At 43.6% G+C, this 22,032-nt stretch overlaps 1 protein-coding gene across 3 annotated transcripts in view; it reads left to right on the top strand.

Annotated features, from left to right (window-relative positions):
- The window catches only part of LRRC3B (leucine rich repeat containing 3B), a 65,608-nt gene that overhangs the window by 2,841 nt on the left and 40,735 nt on the right, over positions 1–22,032 (top strand). Inside the window, exon 1 of one of the 3 annotated variants that reach the window (XM_016198800.2) lies at positions 8,171–8,242. The exons of 1 other annotated variant lie outside the window; for it this stretch is intronic. The gene's annotated coding sequence lies outside the window, so the exon portion shown is untranslated. Of the gene's footprint in view, positions 1–8,170; positions 8,243–14,549; positions 14,775–22,032 lie in introns of those variants that run through there. One more of the 3 variants, XM_016198799.2, reaches the window with a different exon arrangement.

The raw sequence follows: 22,032 nt of genomic DNA, 5'->3' as shown, positions 1-22,032 counted from the left end.
CCTCCAGCCCATTACTCCAAACCCCAGGGGCAGTTTGCCAGCCCTGGCCTGTGAGCCTCTTGAAGGAAGGTTTCGAATCCGCACCACGGTCGTTTTATCAGTGCCAGCCCTGGCCTGTGAGCCCCCGTGGCTGTGGCACTGGGGAGGCTGATGGCACATCTCACACTCCTTAGAGTCTGTTGGGGTTGGTCTTGGTAGGATGGGATCCTGGTACTGAAAGCAGATTTAGTGAACCGGCTGATGACATTGGACTTCTTTTCTGAACCTTCTGGTAGACATTCCCTTCTGAAATGTGAGGAGAAATGGGAGGAGTGATCAAAATGTGAGCAGAGATTGCTCTGTGGTCACAAATTGCAGACGCTGTGCTGTGCAAATGAGTCTCTTTCTAGTGATGGAATCACGTAATATTAGAGCTAAAGGAATCTCAGATATCACCCCTCCCAAGCCAGGGGCAGGGAGGAGATTCAGTGATGGGCAAGACCACTCCACGTGTTCCTGGCGTGGCTGGTACTGGAACCACTGTCTTCTGACCCCGGTCAAAATAAACTGTGTTTGTGTGTAAATACATTATGTTCACTGCTGCTGTTTCTCAGTATCTTGAAATTAATTAGGGAAAAATTAATTAGGGAATAACGTTTGTTCAAAAATAGATCATTTTGCTAATTTTTCATAAATGCGTCAATCAGTATAACTGGGAAAAGTCACCATATATAATAGATAAACCACCACAAATTGCCTGCTTTGCAAAAGATTGCAGTAGAATATTTATATTTTCAAATCAACAAAATCAACTAACCACACAACCTTTTTAAATGATTCTAAGTAAAAATTAAATGGATTCTCAACCATTTTAGCTGTCCTTCTGTCAAGTTGAGTAGGTCTGTCTTGCCCCACTCCCAATTATTGTTGAAAATAAGAGAAAATGTATACATTAAAGGGAAAAATCCTTTTGAATCCAATGAAATGATTTGTTATTATTTCTTCTGGATGTCTGGCCATTGGGTTCAACTTTAGGCTGATGTAAATCTGGGGCAAAACACACTTAAGGCTCAGGAAGGGGGAAATAATTCTTTGCCACTTTCTCACCCATCGGGCCCCTTTACAAAGGGAACTTTCTCCAGGGGCTTGGGATTCCCATTTACCCCCAGGCATTCTTGTAGGATGGAAACCTGGTTTCTAAGAGCATCCCATGCCTTTTCTCTGTGGCTATAGAACCAGGATGTCCTCCCCCTGGAGACAAACCAACAGGCAGCTGGAGTAAATAAACAGAGAGGGGGGAATAGGAAGAAGCTGTTTCTCAGAATCACATTAGGGGAGTAAGAATTACAAGCAGATAGTGGAAACTTGGTGCATTTATGTCACCTGGAACAGGATCTTCATCCCTGATGCTGTGCCAAGCCAGGACAGCGGCCCTTCAGCAGTCACTAGGGGTAGAGAAGGAAGGGGTGAGGGTGAGGGAGCAGTGCTGGGGAGGAGCCATGGGGTCAGGGAGAAGAGGCTGGGCTGATCAGGGGCTTTGGTGCGACAGGAATGGCCCTGGAGGGCCTGCCCTAAGAGATGCTCTTCTCTCCTTCCCTCCTTTCCACCACCTCAGCCTGCGCTCTGTGTTGGGTTAGCTGATCTGAATCCCAGCGTCCTCAGTTATCTCAAGGAAAACAGTCACTTTCTAGAGAATTTATTAGAAATGAACGTAAGGAGGGGAAAATGTGCCCAGCTGTCCCACCCTTCAGGAAAAGCCAGTAAACATCAGGTCATCCTAGAAGGGTAACCCTCTAAAGGTGGGGATACTGGCTTGATTGGATTACAGCGGTGTTAGAAGAAAAAAAAAGATGTAACATTGAAATCATGTATGAGAAAACCTAAGAGAAATGGTCTACCTTTCAGGAACCACAGCAAGAGAATCTTTTTGCCCTTGGGTGTCCATCCTGTTTCCAGTTCCTAGCTTTTCCTGGGTGATAGAGGAATTAGCTGTAGCCTCACCCTATTTATGGGGTCCTCCTTCCCTCTGGCTGTTTTACTCCTGTGTGGCGTAGTAGTAAAGGGCCCACACAACTCTTCTGTTGGAATAACAATTACTACTAAGCAACATGCTCTGGGGAAAAGGTTATGAAAAAAAGACAACTTTTTTATATAGAGCACAGCGAATAACTATGCTTATGCAATACATAGTATGAATTAAAATTCCCAGTTTGGGTTAGATATTAAAAATGAAATAAAAATAAAGAATCGGAGCATCCGAACTCAACCTATTTTTAATAACAAGAAAATCCAAATAATAAGATTCTGTGGTGTTTGAAGGAGATGTTTGCAAAGTGGGGGGGGGGGGGGGAGATGACTAAGTAGAACCTGAGAGACTTCACTCTCGTGGGTTTTATTTTAAATAAATATATAATATCTTAATCTATATTTAGATTTGAGTAACATAAGATGGATAAGTTTAGTGTTTTATCTGCAGATTGCCACTTTGATGAGCCTTAGTCTACAAGTGGTTGGGAACCAGGATGGAAGCTCATATATCCGATACACTAGTTATAGCTGTATATGCTTTATAAAAACGTAATGAATTAAAACATTGCAACTTGACACCTGAAATGCCCTTTTTATATAAGAATAAAGTCTGCAATCTTTTCAAGAGCTTAAAGGCTTGGAGCATATTTTCCCAAAGGGACTACGTCAACACGAAGAACCCTGTAATTCATTTCATATAAATAATTGAATAAATATTAAAAAGACCCACACTGATAAAAACAGTTTTTCTTTAAAAGGATAAATGAACAGATCAGTAATGTTGATAAAATTTCTGGTTTTATTTTATCCTAAGCTCTCTGAGCTGCTTTTTATGTTAACACTCACCCAGTGCAAGTCACTACACTTCAGTTTTTAGAAAAGGCTTTGCACCTTTTATTAGAAATAAAATGGAAACAAATATAAAAAATAAAATATTGTGAGTCATTCTCACACTTAGAGTAACACTTAATAAAACTAAGTATGTTTTCAAATGCAGATTGGTTTCCTTTTTTCTCCCTTCCTTCCTCCCTCCCTCCCTCCCTTCCTTCCCTCCCTCCCTCCCTCTTTCCCTCCTTCCCTCCTCCCTTCTTTCCTTCTTTCTTCCTTTTTTAGGTCACTGAGAGACTTTTCAGTCTGCATGTAAATATCCAGTACCTGGCTGGGAGAGATGGCCATTTCAGGGCAAATATTTCCCCTGGTGAGGGCAGGGAGAAGGCACGGTGCACTTGAATATTTGTCCAAAGCTAAAACACAAAGGTCTTGAAGTCACACTGGCTTTTTCTCCAGTCCTCTAACCTCAGTTCTGCTTTAGAAAAGCGTTCCTTGGAGGCCTGCTACAGAGGGCTCACCCTGTTAGCAGTGACTAAGCAAGTACACTTTCCTTCTGCCAGACTGGGAATTTATGCTCTGAGAAGAACCCAGCCCAGTCTGCTGACCTCCCCTACATGTCTGGTCATCAGAGATTATCAAGAAGAAATGTTTTCCATCCTTTCTACAAATTATATTCAAACTTGAATTTCAAAGTTGCGTGGTCTCCTGCCATGATGTGTTTCATGGTTGTTTATTTGAGTGGTCGGTCGAGAAACAAAATTTCTAGTAACAAAATTAATACCCTTCCCTAGTGGGAAAGATAGTATAGACTCTTGGTGCCCAAAGTAGCTGCTACAAAACTCATGAAAGAGGGGTGGCTGATCACCAACCAGGCCTTGAGGGCCCAGAGATGCAATGGAGAGGCAACTGGGGTAGGGTTAGGGGAAAGGAGGAGGGATTAGAGAGGGAGGTCATCAGGGAAAACAAACCACCCAAAGGAAGAAAACCCAGTGACTGGCACAGGAAGGTGACAAGATATTTGAGAGTAAGCTGAAACTGAAGAATAAGAGAGAGAAAGGCATAAAAATAGGGGAAGATAAAGCCAATAGGAGTGCTAAAGAAGAAGTGTGTGAGCAAAATAACACAGCTAAATCATTCCTCATGGTCCTGATAACTCAGAGGCAGGCTAGCTCCTCAGCTAGAGGACAGGGTCTCTTTCTCACATTCCCCTGTCCCTTGTTATGTGGCTTCTCAATCACCAGGTCAAGGCTCTTATTCCTGTTTATGCCTTGGTGCCCTTTGGTGGTCTGACAATCTTAGGGACCTCAGAAGAATGTGTTTAAATGCATATAATGTAATATATAAGATTATTGTACAAGTTTTATTGAGATAATGATATCGAATATATGAAACATCGTGAACTATCCGTGTCATTATAACAAGATATAATCGTGGGCCCAATGGTTACATCATTTTGAAGGAGGGATGAGCATCGTGCTGCTGTGAGATCAATCCAGCAACTGTGCTATGATAGGAAAATATCTAATTTATATTGCTGACAAAATCGTTGGCACTGCCACTGCATTTGAGGTTTGTGGCCTGCACTCATGATAAAATGAAATGCTAACTTGTCCCTCAATGTTAGCAAACAAATGTGTGATTGTTTTCCATTTGAGTTCACGGATCCCTTGAATTCTATTGATTGGTGCCTTGGAGGTTTGTGACCCCAACACCCTGGACTGGGGTGACTGTCTGATTTACTGTCTACAACTGGGGTACTTTTGAGAATGAAAGGGATCATAGTTGTTACCCTAAGACAGCAGGTGTAAATTGGGACAGGCCTGGGAAAATTGTAACTTAAGTCCTAGCAGCTTGTATCTCTCTGAGGCCTTTCTTCCCAGACCAGTTTTCACTTCTCTGGCCCAAGGAATTGGCTTTCTCTGCCCTGTTCGTGGGGATGATGGCTGTGGATACTGACTGGCACTGGGAGCGGAGCATAGCTGTAGCTGACAGAGGGACACGTGTCAGGCTATGGCATGCCTTTGTAAGAACTGGAAAGTGGGCTGCATCGGACGGAGCAGCGGGCCCTGACTTCTGGCTGGGTGAACACTGGCCTGTATTTCAGTTTCCCGTGGCCCCCTTGGCCAGGCGCCCTGTAGCCTTGGCCAGTTTCACCTGAAGTGAGGTTCAGTTGTCAGACTACACGGCATTTCAGCCAAAAGTTTAACTTCCCTTCTAACATTTACTAGTTTTTTTCAAAGCAGTGCTGCCACAATGGCTTTTAAAGGTTTATTTCCTTTTCCAGCCCACTTCCTAGTTATCAGGAAATAGCCTTTGTACAGGCAGGTGGACGGAAAAGGCCAGGATCTAGAGAATTCTTAAACTGGACAGTAAGGCCTTGAGTGATAGGGAGGCGACAGTGGTCATGCGGTTTCTCCTAAACAGATGGCTCATATTGTCCTATGTTGGGGGTAGGATGACAGGATGTCCCTGCTCCCAGGTATCACCAGGTTTCTGTCTGTTCTAACTGGTGAAGTGGAACCTGCTCAGCAGAAGAAAAAGATCTTTCAAGAAAGCCTTTGACTTTGCCAGGGGAAGGCAATGCCTCAGGAAACGCTCTGTTTATGTGCATGTAGGGTATTTGACTGGGAACCAGGCGACCTGGTTCTAATTCCAGCTTTGGTTCTAACCAGCGTGGTGGCTTTGGGTGGTTCAGTTGACTGCCCACCTCTCCACTTCCCCAGTAAGAGGATGCTTGGAAGCGAAATGGTTCCCAAAGCCCAGTCCAGCTCTGTGGTCTGTAACGTCAAAGATGTGTCTGCCATTGTTGCTTTTATACTTCATATGGTGGCTTCTCTGTTTAACCTGGCTCAGACCCACTCCTTTGCTTAAGCCTCCCAGCCCTTACCTGCCACAGATGCTACAATGATAGGTGGACACTACAATCCTGAGGGCCTAAAACACCCAGAGCACTTCTCTCCCTCCCTCCCTCCCTCCCTCCCTCCCTCCCTCCCTCCCTCCCTCCCTCCCATCTAACTGTCCATCCACCAACAATCCACCCATCTATCCTAAGATAGACAGACTCAGGTCTAATTTCTCTTTTTGCCACGTAATAGCAGAGTGAGTGACTCAGGGAAAATCCCCTAACCTTTAATATGCCTCAGTTTTCTCTACGTAAAATGGGTATAATAATAGATAGTTGTGATGCTTAAATGAGTTAATGTGTATAAGGTGCTTTGAACAGCATCTGGCACATTAGAAATACTATGTAAGTCTTTGTTTTTAGAAATTATGACAATATAATTGATTGCTTACTATGTGCCCAGCGTTGAATTATGTACATGTGATGTGAAAAGAGATTCAAGAAAACAGGCGCAAGAAACTGTTCAAGACCCTTGAACAAAGCCTGGTTAGTTTTTCCAGAGATGTTGGCATTGACTTCATGGAGCCAAGGGCCTTTGAACTGAATCCTGCAAGATTGATCACATATACCCACCAAACTGGCAAGACAGATAGAGGCGTCCAGGAGGAGGGAAGTCATTTGAGCACAGGCATGGAAGAGGGAACAGCATGGCCTTGTTGGAGCTGTGTGTAGCTGAGAGATCATGGAGGGAGAGGGAAGGGGTCTTTGATGATATTTGGGTGATCACAAGACCCACGGAGAGATGAGCAACAGGCCCTCACTTTCTGTTGCGTGCCCCAGTACAGGTCAGACCTTTGAATTTTCCAAAAAGAAAGTCAGAAATACAGCTTTTATGGGAAACCTCCTAATGTTTAATCATAGAATCAGTTCAACTAAAAACAAAACACGTCCACGGGCTCTGTGCAGCCTCCCGCAGAGCACGCAGTCCGAGGTTCCCAAGCTTGTATCGAGATAAGATCTACAGTTGGAATTCCTGGTTTTGAATTTAATTCTGCCATTAGCTGTTGGACCACAGGTGAGAGTGCCTTAAACTCTCTGAGCCCTGGTTTTCTGCCAAATGGCTATCATATTTCTTGTCCTATATACCTTGCTGTGAGGAGCCTTTGGACTATGGAGATAAAAGCCCTTGCAAAGAACCAGACACGCATTGGCATTATTCATCTGCCCTACATGCTGTGGCAGAGCCCTGCACTCGGTGCAGCCCCAAGCCTTATTTGAGGCACCCAAAGAAACCTGAATGTCCTCACCTGCCTTTATAATTTTAACAATAGATGGGGGAAGAGAAATGTAGGAGTCGTTTTTCCCTTTTCTTCTGTTAAAAAACATCACAAGGAGCTTAACATTCCATTTTGGAAGTCTGTGTGTCAGAGATCCAGCGCAGAGTTATTGATTGCTTCTGCATGGGTCTGTCCGGGATCACCGGGGGAAGATGCACGCGGCCTCTGCATAGTGTGTGTTATCATTTCTTTGAGACGAGGGAGGATTCTCTGAGGAGAAGCCAGCCCTAGGTGTTCGTCTAGGTCCTGTCAAAACCTGCACCTGCATTTGTGTAATTTCCCCTCTTTTGATCTCTTTCCATTTCAGGCTGGCTTTGATCATGCAGGCTTTTAAGGGAATGATCAGACCTTAGAAGAGTTGAATTATGTCTAGTTGAGGGCTGAGCCTGGTGGATGTCGGCATTCGCACAGCAGAGAGGGGGCTGTGTATCCAGCCTATTCCGTCAGGCCTGGTTAAAAAGCACTGTGTAACTGCAGCTTTGCAAAAACCCAGGCTTCTTATTAGACATCAAATCTTGGTGTTATTCTGATTTTGTGTTATCTCTGTGTTTTGTTGGATCGCCTGATTGGACTTGATCCTGAGAAGCTTCAGAAGTGCAGGCAGGCCTTGAAGTAAGGATGCCTGATTTATTCAAGCACATCAGTTATAGATTTTGGCCCCACTGCACAGATCTCACCATGTCTGCTTCAGGAGCTGACCTGAGCCCCAGAGTCTATAGTTCATTCTCTTCCAAGCCCTAAGCCACCTGGGCCCTCAGTACCAAGGTGTCTGATGCTGCTGGAACTCTCATCCCCTGTTGGTGTCTGGAGTCCTGTCCCCCTTGTCCACTGCAGGAGCGGAACCCCAGAGGAGCCAAGGTCCCACTGTTCTGAGGGGGAGTGGAAACATTTAGGTCGATTCAATTAACATTATAGGTGAAGTAACACATTTGTTGTTAAGGGAGTGTTGAAGCCCTAACTCCTAATGTGATGACATTTGAAGGAGGGGCTTTGGGGAGGTAGTTAGGTTTAGATGAGTGCATGAGGGTGGGGACCTCATGATGGGATTAGCGCCCTGATGAGAAGAGACCGGAGAGCTTGCTTCCTCTCTTTCTACCTACAGACACAGAGGAAAGGCCATGTGAGGATTCAGCGAGAACATGGCCATCTGCAACCTGAAGAGAGGGCCCTCACTAGGCACTGATCTTGCTGGCACCTTGGTCTTGGCCTTCCAGTCTCAAGAACTGTGAGAAATACATTCCTGTTCTAAGTTACTGTAGGTTAGCCTGGGTTCCTAGCCACCTTGTGAAACATCTCATTGAACAAAAGTTTGCCTGCTTTTTGTACCACTGTACCTGATGTTCACCACCAGCCTTGCACATAGTAGGCACTCAGTAGCTACTTGTTGAATGAATATGAACACTAATAAATGGAGTGAAAACATTCAATTTCTGAACAGACACTTAGAACACAATTCATTCAAGTGTTAGAGATTTTCTGAAATTATGATTTGAGATGAAGGACAAATAATTTTTTTAAGCATGTTTGTGTGTGTGTATAGACACACACACACACACACACACACACACACACACACATGTATGTATCACCAAGCTTTTAACAGCCCTGCACTTTTTTACTAGCTCACCCCACGGAGACGTAATGATAGTAAAATAAATACACTCAGCATGGTTTCCTGTTTACCCAGCATGCAAGCAAATGATGCTGAATTGGGCTGCTGACCTACCCAAACCTAATTAACTTAAGTTTAGCAAAATAAAAAAAGTAATTTATTTATAGGAGAATCATAACCCCTCTATATTGGAAAGGCCTTCTGAGGGCCTTTTCATTTGAAATCCCCAATAGACAGGTGCCATAGAAAGATGTGATTTTTCTGAAAACGTGGTAGCTGTAAGGTTTTCCTGTCCGTCTAAGAAATCCCTCAGACGCTGCGGGGAGTCTGCTCCAAGGCTTTGCCGTTGGAGAGTAGAGAAGCGATTTCCTCAAGATGCCATTCATCTTTATTCATATCTGGGTGCAGATGAGTTCAGAGCGTGTGGGTGTGGGATTTGAAGTCTGAAGTGCTTAGGTAACAGTTGTGCCAGTTGTATAATGAAGAAAATGTATTGACAATATTAAATTGTAGGCTGAATCTTGTTTTTGCTGTTAAAAAAACAACCACCCAGAACAAAATCTCTAAAAGCGACAGCGTCGTTTTAATACCAGGGTGTTTCTAAATGTTGGGGCAAAAGTGCTGAGGAACACGGGCCTTCAGCATTCTCCCTTTCTTCTGCCTGGCCCGATTTTACCGTGTAAGCCCGCATAGCTTGCTTTTTAATTGGTGGGTGCTGTCGTGTTTCTAAATATACATGCATATTGTATTCAACCGACAGAGGGAAATAGCTTCGGTAATGATAACAGGCAAGATTTGAGGTCACTTTTCATATTGAAGGTGGAAGAGGCAGCTGGCTTCCAGGAAAATTAATGGTAATTTATTGAGTCACTAGAAGTCACTGCTTGTTTTCCAAGCTTCCAAACCTCTAGATCATCTTCAACGTCAAGGGCTTTTGCATGTGAAATGGTGAGCCATGGCTTTTTGTAAAAACTCATGTTCCTTTCTCTCCATTTGTGTGTGTGTGTGTGTGTGTGTGTGTGTGTGTGTGTGTGCTGACAATAGAAAAGGGATACAGAGAAGCCTTCTTTCTACCCTGTCGTGGGTGGAGTGGGACGTGTGAGCATGACTGTGACCAGTGCGAGGTAACATTTGCAGACTCCACATGCAGCAGGCGTCCCTAGTTAGACACGTGGCTGTTCGGGGTCCTCGATTAGTAAGGTAACGCCTAGGTCAGGAGGTTTTATTTAACTACTTTTCCTTTTAGCAGTCTAGAGACACCTGTGTACCCCTTCTTAATTTTTAAAATGTCAAGTCAATATTTTTTAACTTGTTTACATTAAACGTAAAAATGTTTTCAAGTGTAAAAATTTAAGTACATAGGATTACAAAAAAAAATCCACGAAGCAGTGATTCTCACAGAAGTGACAATATTTTGCATGACCTATATCTCTGCCAAATCTGCCAAAAATATTTTTAAAAGTTACTTTAAATAACACACTTCTGTAGTTAACTTACCCATCAGATGTGTTCGAACTTGCTTTGCCTAGACTTGCAACCCACATGCCTATCATATTTCAAAAGACAATAATAGCAGGAGAATTAAAAATTCTCATTTGTGTCATTTAGTTTTGCAAAACTGTAAGAAATCATTTAAGTGGCTGACTTCTTTTCATGTATCCATAAAGAACAAACAAGTGTCCACAGGGAAGACCGTGCAGCACCTTAGATGCCTGGGTCACAATGAGACGTTGCACCTGCCCCCTTTTGTGACTACCAGGTGAGAAGCTGACCAATACTTGCCTCTGTATACTATGAGGGGCTATAGTCAGAAGAATTAACTCTAATCATCTTCAAGTCATGATGGTAATAAATGATATTTCAGGATTTCTGGAACAACTGTGTTGTCATAGGGAAAAAGCTGTGGTTTTTATCGGTGGCATGATAGGTACTGATAATAGCAGTGTAGTCTGTTGCTTGCCTTTAAAGTGAAAGGAAATATCAAATTCCCATTGAAGATCAATGGGGAAAAATCACAGTTTCGCCGCTGTGGATCCGCTGCCTTCCAGCCGTGACCACACCGGGAGCCCCTGGGCCCTGAGTTACACACCTTTGCTCAACGTGCGAGTCAGCACCCGACGGCGGGATACTTACACTCAGAGCCATTTTCAGACAGACGAGACCCTCAGAAGGGATTATAAAAGAATGCCATTTTCTTTTTTTATAATTTATGTAACAAACATGCCAGAATTCAACCTAGAGAGCGTGGTTGGCTTCAGAACTGGCTCCTTTGGCTCTCCAAAGGGAAAGATGCTGCTGCTTTTTTTCAAAATCGTATTGGGTCTTTTTTGAGAGGCAGGAGTGAAATGTTCTGGATGGTCTCATCAGTGTTAATTCTCAAACTGTTTTGGAGCGGGTCTAGTGTTCCTAACTAAGCCAGCGTCATCCGAAGTAAGGCTACTGAATGAAGAGGGTGACCAAGGTGTAAGCACCAGACTGGGACTTGAAAATCCTAAGCCATCAGCTACCCTGAGGCTGCTCCATGGTGGGCGGAGGAGGGAGGGGATGAGACCCTGGAAAGATTGCACTTCCAACATGAGTGAGTCCTTGGAATCAGCCTATAGCCCCCTGAAGCGGCCCTTGTTTCCCCTCTATAGTTACATTCCAAGATGATTTCAAAATATTCAGGGACAGCATTTGGTCACCACATTCTACACACTCTTCAGTGGAACTTGCCAACAGAAATAGAATGCTAGCTCCTGATGTAATTTAAAATTTTCCAATAGCCACAGTAGACATGTGAAACAAAACAGATGAAATTAATTTTAATAATATATTTTACTTAACCCAATATATCTAAGATTTTCACTTTAACGTATAGTTACATTGAATTTTATTGAACTTTCTTCTCATGCCGAGTCCTTGAAATCTGCTGTGTGTTTTATATGTACAGCACATTGCACTTGGGCCCTGAAATTTCATCAGAAACACTTGACCTGTATTTAGAATTCATAAAATCTGCAGTTGAGAAAAGCAGATTTATATCCAGGCTGTTTCAACTATACTTAAACCTTTCCCTGTTACTGAATCAAGTATTAGTTTTTAGATTAAAATTTAAATTATTTACAAACAAAATGAAACATTTAGCTCCTTAGTCTCACTAGCCACATTTCAAGGGCTGGGTCATGACATGTGCCTGTGGTTACCAAATTGGGTGGTGCAGGTGTGGGTTATGTGAGGAAGTAACTGGAGAGGAACCCATAGGCACAGTGGGGACAGTTGAACACCGAGGTTGTTCCCATACCTTGGCGATTTGAATAATGCTGCAATGAACATAGGGTCATATGTCTTTTTGAATTAGAATTTTTTTTTCTTTTTCTTTAGCTAAATACCCAGAAGTGGAATTGCTGGCTTGTATGGTAGCTCTATTTTTAGTTTTTTGATGAACCCCATACTGTTTTCCATATTAGCTGCACCAACTATCAATTGATTTGTATTTCCCTGATGATTAGTGATGTTAAGCATGTTTTCATACATCTATTGGCCATTTGTATGCCCTCTTTAGAGAAATGTCTATTCAGGTCCTCTGCTCATTTTTAAATTGGGTTGCTAATTTTTTGGTGTTAAGTTGTAGGAGCTCCTTTTATATTTTGGCTATTAACCCTTTATTAGATGTATCATTTGCAGATATCTTCTCCCATTCAGTAGGTTGTCTTTCTGTTTTACTGATGATTTGGGATAACATTTTTCTTGGGGAGCATGCTTACATTGGTGCAGGGACTCACAATAGCTTCACGGCTGTTCCACTACTAATATTCCCTCTGTCAAATAACCACTGGTCAGTCATAAAGTTGGTCTGTGGTCAGCAGAATTGAGGACGAAGGGTTCATGGTGACTTCCTGGGTTCTAGCTTGCATAGGCCTTACGATTACAGCTGATAAAACAATACTATTACAGAATAACCTCTGCTCTGGTATAATAAGATTTTTGTGAGTTCAAAAGTCCTTCGATAAATATTTATTGAGTGTCTCCTGTGGCCCAGGTATTGTTCCTAGGGGCTGAGGAAGACAGTTAAGATCCTGCTTCTCATGGAGATTGCTTTCTGGAGTGGGAGGGATAGAAGCAGCCAAGCAAGTAATGAGATGAATCGAGTGATATAAAAAATTGCTAGGTCTTGTAAAGAAAAAAAAGGGTGAGGGGAACATGACTGGGAGCAGTGGAGCAGGGTGGTTGAGGAAGGCTTCTCTGCGGAGATGATCGATCACTAACATCACAAGGAAGAGCTGTTTTATTTTAAATGTCTCTGCTGTTTATTCCAAATCCCCATCCCCCCCCACCTTTGAGCTTGCCCCTGATGTCAAGGTCAAGGATCTCCTGAAGCCTGACTGCTCTGCTGGGCTGCCACAGGGTCGGTGTTTCTGGGGCATTTCACGCCAAGTGACTGCCGAGCAGGCCAGCACATGGGTGGGCGCGCTCTTGTCGCCCTGCCCTCTTGTTGATGAATGCAGGTGTTCTCTGTGCACTTTTCATCTTTATGATGGACTTTTAAGGAAGTTTAATCCACAGACCACGGAAAGCTCATCATTTGCTCATACTGACACAGGGTGATGAAAGTGAGTTATTGTTCCCAAATAATGCTGCAAGGAAGCTTTCCAACCAGCAATTTCCAATAATGCCACATTGGCACCCCTCTGAATTACTATCTGCTTTGGATAATTCAATATGACAGGTCTCTAAAGCAATTTGAGTTCATGGGAAAGCGGGGAGAGAGGGGGGAGGTATTGAAACTTACTCAAAGGAGGGCGAGGGAAAGAATTTATATTGCAATCTCCTTGTAACACAGATGGAGATCTATTTGGATTCATTTCCTGGAGGCATTAAAAGTGTTTTACTTTTCTTTCCTTTTTCAGTCACCTTTTTAGTTACATCTGATAATTGCATTCTATCAGCCATGCTTCAGTTTACCCCAGAGTATAGAATTCGTAAGCTGACTCTCCAGCTCAGAGGCCAGCAAGGATAGGAAGTGGAAACAACACTTCTTAGCATTAGAGAACTTCCAGTTCTCAAAAATCAGGTCAACATATGTCCCTCATATAAAATCACTCAGGAGACAGGCCGACAGGTAACAAGGATCCTATGTAGGATTCCGAATATCAGTGTTCCTTCTCTGTCCCTTTTCTACCTGGGTGGACCAAAGCTGGCCTTCCAGATGGCGGGGTGTGGACCAGGCAGCATGGCATTAACATCATGATGTAAATCTGAGGGATTTAGAGTCAGAGAACCTGGTTGCAGGCCCAGCCGGGGCACCTAGGACTGTGCACTTGGCTCATTGTAAACATTTGGCAAATATGAGCCCATGTCCTCTGTCTTCGCTCTTCGTGCCTGGTCACACTCGCTCAAGTAGGGAGGCCCTTCCCGTTCCGTCCCTCAGCTGCAGTCGGCATGCTGGCCTTCTTTCTGCCCCTTGAGCAAGCCAGGCATATTCCTGCTTCAAAGCTGCTGAACTTGCACTGCCTTCTGCTTGATATGTCCCTCCCCCAGATCGCCCCATGGCTTTCCACTCAGTTTTAGTTCTTAGCTCCAGTGCCACCACCAAGAGCAGCCTTCCCAGTCTTGGTCACTCTCTAACGTATTACCCTGATGAGTTTTCTTCATGGCTCCTCTCACTGCCTTAAGTCACCTTGGTGATTTATTTGTTGGTTTTTATTATCTGTCTCCCCCTTTCAACCCCGAGCCCAGTGGGAGCAGAGGCCTTGATTAGCACTCCCAGGTGTATATGTATAACCAGCACCTCGTTCGTATTAGGTGCTCAGTAAATACTTGTTGCATGGAAGTTATTGGGATCTCCCCGAGAGACGGAAGAGCCTTGCATGCCTGTTCTGAAGGTCAGGTGATACAGGCTTCGGAGAATCGTTTGGAAATTGTCAAACACTTATTATTAAGTCTTCTCCATCTCATCCGTGAAGCACCCCTTCCCATTGTCCCAGCCCGAAGTGGCCTTTTCATATTCTCGTGGCATTTTCTGTAAAGGTTTCGCTTTTCTGACGCTTAATTTAACTCCTAGTACCTTTCATTGACAGGCGTTTCAAATGAAACTTGGAGGAATTTGAAGCAACTGAAAAACTCTCCAGCTTGGAAATTGGTACTCAGCACACAGTTTCTAGATGTAAGTACACAGAGCAGGCAGCATTTAATCAATGCCCCCCATCAGAGGGAGGCTGTAACACGAACTCCAGCTACGCACAGATTTCCTGGGCCAAGTTAGGCATAAAGAAAATAGCCTCATAGGGCCTGGTTTGGGGGAGACAGAAAATAAATGCAGAGGGTTCACACTGGAAGTGGGCACAGTGAGGCCACGGCCACGGTCCATTTTTGTTCCTCACGCTCCTTCCAAACAGCAGCTCTGTGATGAAGTAGAACAGGGCTGATAATGAGCTGCCTGGGACATCTTGCCCATGGGCAGTAGAAAGATTTTTTTTTTTTCTCATCTACCTACCTTTGTGGAAAATTTTCAACCTTTACTATTTATAACCTTTTCAGTCTTCAATCAAGCTGTAGTACGTTGGCTTTGAAAGAGCTTGATTTAAATTGTGGAGGGAAAGCAAGGGGGGTTTTCAGAAATCTCAATCCATTATTCATGATGTTTAGAAAGATGTGTTTTTCTACAAGTGAGAAAATCATCCTGAACCAGGTAGCAAACTGTGTTGATTTCAGAGGGTGAAGCCCCTCCCTCGCTGCCACCTTGTAGACACAGTATTCAAGGGCACTGTGCCTTCTCCCCTCCCCATCTCAGTTTTTCCAGGATACTAAAAGGGGTTATTTAAGTGTCAGTGGAAATGGAAATTTCTAGTCTCAGAAAATGAAACCAAATTTGGGGAGAATTACTTGACCTGTGGCTCTCAAAATGTATCATCTCCCTCCCTCTGTTTTGAAGTATAAGAATTTTGGTAAACTGAGTCATAAAAGGAGATTGCACATCCGATCTGTTTTCTTACCTTCCCTCCCCAGAGGACCAGAATCCTGCACACACCTCCTAGGACATGGGGTCTCTTGCTTAAACTCCCAAGAGAAACCCTCACAAAAATGCTTATATCTACTGAAAAAGAATACAGCACAAGGATTTTAGGCAAAAGTATTTTAATTATATCACTTTTTATTTGAGCGACTTAAAGAATGAGTAATTGCAACACCGAATTTATAATATGGGCACTGCCTTCAAATGAACACATTATCTGTAATAAAGAAAAATACACTGTCTATAGTCTAACTTCCATTTCTCCCTCAAGGCAACTCAAAAATAAGACTGGGCATTTTTCTCTTTTGGAGAACTGAAGATTTCTTAGAATTCTGTTCAAAGAAGAGAGGTAAATTAATTAGCGCAGGAGAAATCACAAATTAAGTGCATCCTGAAATACAGCTCATTCAGAGGATTTAAACACACCTCTCTTTCTTGTTTGTTTGTTTTTGAAGTTCCTTATGTCTTCAAGAAAACAATTAGAAATAGAAGGTAGGTCTTAAATTCCTAAAGGGGTCCTAGGGTTTCATATTGTATCATCTAACTCAAGGCCGGGCTGTCCCAGGTGGGACTAACCACCAGGCAGAATTTTCTTGGAACATCACACAAGAGATTCTTTGGCTTGTTGGCTTGTTTTTGAGGATGAGAAGCTTCCATTGGCTTTTGTGAAGAAACTAACATTTGAGCTCTAAGGTTCAAAGAGAATGCTTTGCCCCTCCGACTTCTCTGTCCTGTCTCTTTGGAAACTTTAGTTCAGAACATTTCGTCTTTGGCTCAGAACATTTCGTCTTTGGCTCAGAACACCGCATCAGCAAATTGAGACAATTTTCCTAGATGCCAGTTATGTGACAATTTTCCCCAGGCCCTTACCTTCATATTCCCCCAAATTAAAAATAAATAAATAAATAAATTCAAACTCTGAGTTTTAATTTTATGGCGTTTAACCTAGGATCAAACACCCCATTGAATTTGAAGGAGAATTCCCTCAGTTCAGGTCTCGATCAGTTTATGCCTGCTCTTTACCTTCTCCCTCTACCTCAGGGCTCATGTTACCACCAGATTCACTTTCCTAAAATACCACTTTGAGTTGGTAACTTTTGGTGACCCTTAGCTATCTATTAAGTGACATCCCTCAAGCCGGCATTCAAGGCCAACTGTGCTTCTCCTTCTCGTAATGTGTTTCATGGTGCATCTCAGTGCTCATTCCCGACGCCATCCTCACTACCTGCAGACTTGGAACATGCTCTACGTTTTCTATGCCCTCGATGTAGCCCCTGCTTAAGGATCAGCTGCCCGTGGGGGCAGGCGATAAACAGGCTCCTAGAGAATTTAAAACTCTCATGAAATCAAGTGAGAGTTGTTGTGCTCCTTTATCACCAAACACTAGTATTTCTAAACAATGTCAGTAGTGAAATACTTTTTCCTCCCGAAAATATGCATTTCTGTTACTGTTAAATTATAATAATACAAGTGAGCTCCAAATTAGCACATTAATATAAATATTATTATTATCGTTATTATTGAAGAAACGCTGTATTCTACGTGGAAGTTAACTCGGAGAAGTCCCAGCCATGCAGACTGGCACACGCAGCCTCACTTATCCACCCAACATGGAAGAAAATTATTCTAGACCCTCTCTCGCTTCAGGCACAGCTCGTGGCTCCAGCCCTGCGGGGTCATGTATTCTTGCATTTAAATAGTAGGTTTGGATCAAACAACAGAGCACAGTGATTATGAAAATAAATAGACCTTGAGTTAGTTACTTTAATTCTGCCCTTCTCTGTGACCCCTTGTGGTTTTTGTCTGCGTTTGACTTTCGGATACTTCCAAGTACATGATTTTGTTTGGTGAGTGCACATTTTGGTTTATACATGAAATATATTTGTTTCTTTTCATGAATACCATGGAAAATCATTTTTTCTATATAGATGAGGGGTATATTAAAAATGACTACTCCTAGAGGCACATATACTAAGAATTCCCCTGCATCTTTCTCAGGTCTCCAGACAAGGCTCTATGCATCTGTCACCTTAATAAGAGAGGTTTTCTCTGTGACCATCTGAGATATGTGATCACACTCCTACCCCCACCCACCCTAGTCTTTGTCATTCTTATTCCATTTTGTTTTTCTCTACAGCCTGTGTCACCTCTGGCATATTATACATGAGTGTGTGTGCGCGTGCGTTCACTTGTTAGTATTCGTCTCCTCTGCTGGCCTCAGCTTCCGTGGGGTCAGGAAATTTGCTGTATTATTTCTGTATCCTGGACACCTATAAGGTGGTCTGACATGGAATCGATGCTCAATAAATACTTGTTGAGTGAATGGATGAATGAGAGAAGTGTCATAATACATCCCACAGACTCCTTTCATTTATTTCCTTCTTTCTGGAGCCCATCTAAACAGACCTTCAAATAGGTTATGGAAGGACCTTTTTGCTTCTCTTAAAGAATGTGGTTTTCTTGAAATAGATGGAAAATTGCCCCAACTTCCTTACACATGGATTCAGCCTGCAAGCCAAACTCAGAAGGTGATAGCATAGTAAAAATGACCATGTATTGAGAGGTTACTATAGTGAGGCCCTTTAATATGTATTATCTCAATGAATTCTCAGAAAGGCCCTGTTGTAGATAGAAAACGACAACACTCATGGGATCATCCAGGCCTGTCCTGTCCCGGGGACCGGGAAGGAAGGACAGCTGGGGCTGCAAGGCAGAGCCCAAGCCTTCGTGGCATCTTCCCCATTTGTCACCGCCTCTGCTGCTTTGGCACCCGCTTCTCCCAGCGTCTGCTGCCGGGAAGGGTTAGGTGTCATCGCATCTGTGAAGTGGGGCAGAACCGAGAAGCAAATGCAATAGCGCGGAGGAGCCAGGGAGCTAAACGCAAGGCTTCGGAGGGTAGGGGAGCAGGCTCAGCTCGGGTCCTGCACGAATGAAGGTCCTTGGGAGGAGGGCGCCGGGATCCGTCAGTCCCGAGGTAACTGTGCGTGAAGAGGACGGGCCATTGCAGATGTCCGGGGCTAAGTGTGCCCGGCGCTCATTATTTTATCTCACATTTCAAGTCATTCACCCACAACCTTACTTTTTGAAAACAATCCATAAATGTTTTAGAGGCTTTAAAAGTACATATTTTTTTATTTAAAAGTTTGAAGTTCACCTAACGCAGTTATAACAACATAACAGAGTTGCCTCTACACTGAGGAAAGTAGACAAAGCATCTCCCTCAATTTTATGATGCTGCGAGGTATTTTCACTTTTTTCTGGGTTCTTGCCTGTCCAGTTCTGATCCATGTGCATGGACATTTTTATTATGGCAAAAGCCTGCATCCTTCACATGATGGATTCTGTTTCTGGAAGGAGTTGTTTTCACTGTCACCAGTGCAAGGCATTGCCAAGGTCAAGGAGGAGGGGGAGGAATGAGAACATCCCTGGTAGATACATGCTTAGGGAGAGGTCGCCCTAAAACCAGAGGCTGAACTTGTGAGATAAGAGAATGCACGAGAGGCCAGCGGATATACGAAGGAAGAGAGAACAGGAGCCTGGAAAAGCCCTGGCCGGGTGGCTCAGCTGGTCGGAGCATCGTCCTGTCCACCGCAAGTATGCGGGTTTCATTCCTGGTCAGGGCACGTACCTAGGCTGTGGGTTTGGTCCCCAGTCCGGCGAGTATGGGCGTCAACCGATCACTGTTTGTCACATCTAGGTCTCTCTCTTTCTCCCCCCTTCCTCTCTCTGTAAAATCAATGAAACCTATCCTCAAGTGAGGATGAACTAAAAAAAAAAAAAAAAAAAAGACTGGTTAAAAAAAAGAATTGAAGAGACATAGGAAAGACAAAAATGAGGGGACAAGAAGCTATTAGTGGGAATTAATGAAAGGAAAATGGCTTGTGTTTCTCTGACATTATGTTTGGCTGACTTGCATTATGTCGGGATGGTCTCTCTGTGAAATCTAGAATTTCTGTCATTTTTCTACTGGCAGGGTAACAGAGATGGCAGGAAGACTGATCTGAAATATTCTCAAAGATGGGCTTGGTTATACATGTGAGTTCAGAAATTGGCCTGTCATTAATAATGTTTTCAGAGAAACTGACATGTCATCTCCCACTGATTTAAGCCTCCGGGAGGCTGAGAGAGGTGGAGTATGAAACAAAACCTGTAAACTGTCAGGAGGAAGAACTCACAGAACACAGGGCTGATGGCATCCTTTAAATCACAGTAAGATAAGCTGAATTCTGGCAGAGATTTGGAGAACTGATCGTGCTGGATGTATTCGGCCATTAAGTCATTTCTCAGGGCCGGGTGTTAGATTTTACTATCACCTAGAATGTTTCCCATTTAAACTCACTCTGGTTTGTTTCTGAGATCAGGCTGCACCCCCATGTGTGTCAGGAAGTATTAGGCACAGTCATATGGAAAGACGCCAGGTTGAACACAGTGGTTCATCCAATTGGGGGCATTTAGTTTACAAAGACATGAGTTGCATTGTGTGGGTAGTGGAGGAGTTTATAGCGTCCATGTGTCGGGGCACCAGGCGGGTCTAAGGAACAACCTGAAACAGCCTGCGTGATACAGTCCCAGACGCGGAGGAAGTCCAAAGCCCGGCTGGCTTTGTGATGCCTCCCCGTCTCCTGCGATCGGTCTCTAATAACCTGCCCCGTAACGTGGTAGGATCATGATGGAAAACTCACGAGAGAGGAGGGCCCAGACCCAGATCTGGTCAGGATGCCGCAGTGGATTCGTGAGTGCCTGCCCGCTGCCGTTCCACCTGTACCAAGGCGAACAGGCGTAAAAGGCTGACAGTCCAAAGCAGGGGCCTCGAGAAGATCCTAAGTGTCTGTAGCGATGGTTCCCGAACTTTGCTGCGTACTAGCGACTCCTGGAAAGTGTCTAAAATCCTCCAAGGCCCAGGATATAATCTGTACACACTAAACCAGAATGTTAGTCACTCAAAACTCTCCCAGGAGGTTGCGGTGCACAGCTGTAAAATGAAGTCAGGTGTAATAAATGCTGAAGCGCAGTGAGGCTGTGCCCTAGGAGTGCTTCAGGGGGGAGAGGGAGCAAAGGCCTCTCTGGCAGGGCGTGGGGACGTGTTCTAGGCAGAGGGACACGCACAAGCAAAAGCAGAGATGAGAGCGTGTGTGGTGAGTCAGAATAAAGTTCTTTCCCGCCGTAGCCTGGAGGCATAAGGAACAGCGGGAGAGTTGCAGGGAGAATCAGAATATGCTGGAAAGGGGCTGGATGCCAGGCCCATAAAATCCTATGTGTGGTTTCATAGGCAAAGGTAACCGTTGGAGAGAGAGGGTGTTTTGTTTATTTGTGTGTTGTTGTTTTTTAATGAACACAGCACCAGTTTAGAAAAAAGCAGCAGCTATAAAGTTACATCAGGTTAGAGGGTTAATGTTGCTTTGAAATTACATTTTCTAACTTTAGTTATTACCTTACATCTCCATGGTTTTTGTGTGTGTGCACAATTTCCTAATGTTTTTTCTTTAAGTTGACTTATTTTTACCTAAATATATCTTCAAAGAATATATATCTATATCTATCCATCTATCCATCAAATCCTTCTATAATGCCCTTCATGGAAAACTAGTACCACTTTTCATAAATAAAAGTTTAGTCTTAGGAAATAATAGTATAAAAATAAAACAAAGTTGCTTTTTGTTAGATACGCTCACCTGCCAGTGACTTTGCGTTTGAGGCCTAGTCTCTACTTGAAAAGGGAAGATTTGCGAGTGAGGTTCCAGACAGAGTAGCACTGAGCTTGGTGGTGGCCATGAGGATGGAGAAGAGGGACTGGAAATGAGACAGTTCAGAGGCAGACACGCCCAGTCTTTGGCGGGTGGTCCTTGCTGACTCTGCAGGGGGGTGATGAGCATTTTGTCAGTGTTATCCCAGAGAATGGAGTCACAGTTTGCCATGCACCAGCTTTAATGCTAAAATACTGGCAAGGGACGAGTCTGAGAAACACAGTAAAAATCACAGCAACGAACCTTTGAAGGTGCCGTCAGATCTAATCATCGCCTTTCACTCTGCCTGCAGAAAAGGCAGCTCCTGAGGGCTTGGTAATCCCAGGAAGGATATACTTGTTCTCAAAGTGAATAAATTTAACTGGTAGCATATGTCACTAAATATACTTGGACTTAGAGATTGTCATTTTTAAAATGCAATATTGAATAACAGAATCTAGAATGCCATGGAATTTGAATATAGTGTACTGTGTGGCTGTCGTTTTATATCGGCCTGTTTTATTTGGGTGATGATTTGATGAGTTTAGAAGCAGTGGAAAGTCTTTGGTGTCCATGTGTGTGTCTGTAGGTCTGTGTTACATTCACTAAACACTACAGTAAATGGGAAGTTTCCAAAGTCAAGTTTTAAAATTACTAGGCAAAGATTGTAATGAAAGAAGTCATCC

The sequence above is a fragment of the Miniopterus natalensis genome, chromosome 15, assembly GCF_054644295.1.
Source record: "Miniopterus natalensis isolate mMinNat1 chromosome 15, mMinNat1.hap1, whole genome shotgun sequence".
Taxonomy (NCBI): Eukaryota; Metazoa; Chordata; class Mammalia; order Chiroptera; family Miniopteridae; genus Miniopterus; species Miniopterus natalensis.
The sequence above is the reverse complement of the archived record's forward strand: the minus strand, read 5'-3'. Positions and strand labels throughout refer to the sequence as shown.